Source organism: Palaemon carinicauda, chromosome 31, assembly GCF_036898095.1.
Source record: "Palaemon carinicauda isolate YSFRI2023 chromosome 31, ASM3689809v2, whole genome shotgun sequence".
NCBI classification, from domain to species: Eukaryota; Metazoa; Arthropoda; class Malacostraca; order Decapoda; family Palaemonidae; genus Palaemon; species Palaemon carinicauda.
In genome coordinates, this window is record NC_090755.1 from 85,038,924 (window position 1) to 85,043,923 (window position 5,000).

General features: G+C 35.6%; 1 protein-coding gene across 1 annotated transcript in view; it reads right to left on the reverse strand.

Annotated features, from left to right (window-relative positions):
* LOC137624599 (beta-1 adrenergic receptor-like) overlaps positions 1-5,000 on the reverse strand; it is a 151,582-nt gene that overhangs the window by 24,503 nt on the left and 122,079 nt on the right.

Below are 5,000 nucleotides of genomic sequence, written 5' to 3' on the forward strand. Positions count from 1 at the left end.
TTTTTCTTCCTCTTGTTTTTTTTGAAATGGTGTGTTGGGCAGGCTTAATAGAAGGGCCATGGATGCCTGGTGGTTTATCAAGAGGTTGTCTTTTCCTTTTTCTGATTCTTTTTCTTCTCAAAACCATCCTTACTGTCCTCCCTTCAGTTGAAGTGGCTATCCTGGAGGGTATTTAGCCTTGCATGGTGTATCGGCTCCTCCATGTTGACCAGTTTTTCCGACTTTTTACTATAGTCTATGGGTATCATCAATCACTTTGTTTATAATTCTGTACGTATTGTTTTTGTTATAATTCTTGTTAATCTATTTTTAAGTATGATGTCTCTCTTTTATTTATATTAATTCTTATGCTGTCTGGAGACATTGAGCGAAATCCAGGACCAGTACGTCCTAGATTTCGTCAATGTCGTCTTCTGTATTGCAATATTCGTGGTCTTCATGCAAATATCCAAGACCTTACAGTTGCGTCCAGACAGTATGATATTCTTTTGTGCTCAGAAACTTTGGTTTCTAATATGAGGCACTCATCTGAGCTCCTTATAACTGGTTTTAAGAAGCCAATAATGTTGAAACGTGATGCCATCCCTAGGGCCAGGGGAATGGCGGTGTATATTAGGACCGAGTACCCTGCTTCTCATAAGTCCTGCTATCAATGTGGATGTCATGAGATTCAGGTAATAAAAGTTTGTGGCAGGCATAACAACTTTTATTTATGTTCGATCTACCGGAATCCAGACATGGATGATTCTATCTTCGATTGTCTTCTTACCATTATGGCTAAGATACAAGAAGATGATAGAAAGGCTTCTTTTGTCTTTGTTGGTGATTTTAATGCTCACCATAGGGAGTGGTTAAGTTCTATCTCTCCTACCGATCGCCATGGCTTAAGAGCTTTAGACTTTGCCTCTGAATCAGGCTGTGAGCTAATCATAAATGAAGCTACTCACAGGTCTGGTAATTGCTTGGACCTTGTATACACTGACTCCCCTGGCGTTATAACTGGTAAGGTTGGTTCTCCAGTCGGGACATCTGATCATGCCTTGATTTCATTATTAGTGAAGACTGAGCAGCCTGTCCCTGATATATCATATTCTTGTAAAATTTATATGAAATCCCAAGCAGACTGGAATGGGATTTTACATGATCTTTTGTGCTTGAATTGGTCACAATTATATAATAGTGTAGATCCTGTTGTCCCTTTGAATGAGAATCTAGTCAACATAATTGATAGGCGTATCCCTTCTCGTGTGCTAAGGTACCGAGTGAAGGACAAACCGTGGTTCAATGATGATTGTAGACGTGCGTTTTTGGAGAAGCAGGAGGCCTATCAACTTTGGAAGGGTAACAGATCAGATTTGACCTGGAACAACTATACTCAGCTTCGAGCTTTTGCTCAGAGAGTTTATGCCTCAACTGAAAAGGAGTACAATTTAACCATAAAAGAAACACTTTCTGGTACAACTCAGGAACATAAATGGTGGTCTACCCTTAAATCTGCACTCTTTGGTGTAGATGCAACAGTTCCTCCTTTACTTAAACCAGATGGCTCAGTCACTCACTGTCCAAAGGAAAAGGCAACCCTTTTGGCTGATGTTTTTGACAGTAAACAGAGTAATGAAAAACTTGAACTTCCTCATTCCTGTTTTCCTGAGGCTAAACTAACTAGTTTAGCTTTTCGATCTCGTGATATTAAAGCTTTGTTGATGGACCTTGATGCTTATGGAGGTGTAGACCCAAATGGTATTTTTCCTTTGTTTTTTGTAAAGACAGCAGATTTCTTAGCTCCAAAGTTATCTGTTATTTTGCGCAAGTTAGCAAGAAGAGGAGCTTTTAGCACTAGTTGGAGAATTGGAAATGTTACTCCTCTATGTAAATGTGTTTGTGGTAGCTCAAGTCCCAGTGATTACCGCCCAATTTCCATAACTCCCATATTATCTAAAGTTTTTGAACGTCTTCTGGCAAAACGTCTTAATAGGTTTGCTGAAGGTAATCATCTACTCCCTAGTTTGCAATTTGGTTTTCGTAAAGGCCTTGGAGCATGTGATGCCCTTCTTACAATCTCCAATGCTGTACAGAAATCCCTTGATTGTGGTCGGGAAGTTCGGATGATTGGCCTTGATTTTAGTGCTGCCTTTGACCGTGTTAATCATGAGGCCCTTGTTTTCAAACTGAAACAGTTGGGAGTGGGTGGGTCGTTTCTTAGCATTATTATTGATTTTTTAAGTAATAGATCTCAAAGAGTTGTTGTTGATGGGCACCATAGTGATTATAGGAATGTGATATCCGGTGTTCCACAGGGTAGTGTTCTTGGCCCATTACTTTTCATACTATATACACATGACATGTGGTTTGGCCTAGAAAACAAGCTTGTTGCATACGCAGATGATGCTACTCTCTTTGCATCAATTCCATCCCCTGAATGTAGATCTAGGGTTGGTGAATCTCTTAATAGAGATTTAGCTAGAATTAGTGCATGGTGCAAATTATGGGGTATGAAGTTGAATCCTAACAAAACTCAAAGTATGATTGTAAGTAGGTCAAGGACGGTGGTTCCTCAACATCCGGATCTCAGTATTGATAATGTTTCTTTAAATATGTATGACTCTTTCAAAATTTTAGGTGTGATTCTCGACAGTAAATTTACTTTTGAGAAACATATAAGGTCTGTGTCTTCTTCAATTTCACAAAAAATAGGCTTATTGAGAAAGTCTTTCAAGATTTTCGGGGATCAATCTATTCTGAAGAAGTGTTTTAATTCTTTCATTCTACCTTGTTTTGAGTATTGTTCTCCTGTCTGGTCTTCAGCTGCTGATTCTCATCTTAATTTGTTGGACAGAAACTTACGGTCTATTAAATTTCTTATTCCTGATCTAGATATTAATCTCTGGCACCGTCGTTCAATTAGTTCATTATGCATGTTGCATAAGATTTTTCACAACTCTGACCATCCTTTACATTCAGATCTCCCTGGACAATTCTATCCTGTTCGTAATACTAGGCAGGCAGTTAATTCTAATAGCCAGGCCTTCTCCATCACGAGGCTCAATACTACGCAGTACTCTAGAAGTTTTATTCCAGCTGTGACCAAGTTGTGGAATGATCTTCCTAATCGGGTGGTTGAATCAGTAGAACTTCAAAAGTTCAAAGTTGGAGCAAATGCTTTTTTGTTGACCAGGTGGACATGAGTCTTTTTATAGTTTATTTATGACATATTTGTTTTTGATGTTGTTGATAGTTTATTATATGACATGTCTGTTTTGACGTTGTCTCTTATTTTAGAATGATTTATTGTTAATTTGTTCTCTTCATTTACTTATTTCCTTATTTCCTTTCCTCACTGGGCTATTTTTCCCTGTTGGAGCCCCTGGGCTTATAGCATCTTGCTTTTCCAACTAGGGTTGTAGCTTGGATAGTAATAATAATAATAATAATAATAGCTTGGATGGAGAGGGAGGATTGGGAGCTGATTATATTTATATATCGCTAGTCTCTAGGGCATAGTCCTACTAGGGAATTGTCACTGTCCCTTGTCTCTGTCATTCATAAGCGAGAGAGAGAGAGAGAGAGAGAGAGAGAGAGAGAGAGAGAGAGAGAGAGAGAGAGAGAGAGAGAGAGAGAGAGAGCTGTTTTAATCCACCAAATACAATGGTTTTATGCATGTCATTCGATTTTGATTTGTAGAAACCTCACACGTTTGTTTGAATAATGATACATCGGCCTGGTAGCACGACTGCCAGACCGTAATCTGTCTATAATATTGCTCCGCTTAGCGTTGATGGAAACCATTGTGTGTTATCGTAGCCTAATGGAATTACTATGGATTAGGGCTTTTTTTCAAGGGCGTTTTCAATTAAGGGCTTTCAAGGATTTTTCAATTAAGGGCTTTCAATGGTTTTTTTTTTATTAAGTTTTTTTTTTTAATTAAGCTTTCAAGGGTTTTTTTTTCTAATTAAGGGCTTTCCAGGGCTTTTTATTTATTTAAGGGCTTTCCAGGGCTTTTTATTTAATTAATGGCTATCAAGGGCTTTTTTTAATTGAGGGCTTTCAAGGGCTTTTTTAGATTAAGGGATTTCAAGGGCTTTTTAACTAATTAAGGGCTTTAAATATTTTTTTTTAAATAAGGGCTTTCAGGGGCTTTTTTTGATTAAGGGCTTTTTTGTAATTAAGGGCTTTCAAGGGCTTTATTATTGAGGGCTTTTTTTATTAAGGGCTATCAAGGGCTTTTTTTAATTAAGGGCTTTCAATTACATTTATTTTAATTAAGGTCTTTCAAGGGCTTTTTCTTTAATTTAGGGCTTTCAAGGGATTTTTTTAATCAAGGGTTTTTTTTCTTAAGGGCTTTTTTTAATTAAGGGCTTTCAAGGGTTTTTTTTTTTTAATTAAAGGCTTTCATGTTCTCTATTTGTATTTTATAATTTTGATTGTAGTAAATTTAATTATTTCAATGATAATAATAATTTTAATTAGCGTTATATTCCTATCAGATGGATTATCTTGGAATTATATTTACAAGATTTAATTTTTTATTACTGCTCAAAAATTACATAAAATTACTCTCTCTCTTTTTTCACAGCTCAACATATAAAGTGTTTTATTATTTATTAAATATTTTTTTTATTCAGTTTTGCATGTTTTAAAATGTATGATATTTTTTCCGATAAAGGTGTTAGATTTCCTGAATTTTTATTTGTGTTTAAGCAAATATTTGTTCCTTTTTATTATAAAACTTTTATCATGAAATATGTTTTTATTCGTATTTTAGCAAATATGTTTCGCCTGTATGAGAAAACTTGTACCGTTAAATATTTCTATTTTTATTTTAACTTTAATTTTTATTCGCATTTAGCAATTTTTTTTTCTCGAAAACTTGTATCATGAAATAATATTTTCATTCTCACCTGGATTTTTATTAGAATTGTAGCATTTTTTTTTTGTTTTTATTCTTAACACCTCTTAACGGTATAAATAATTACCGATTACTTTTGCTTAAAGGTACACTC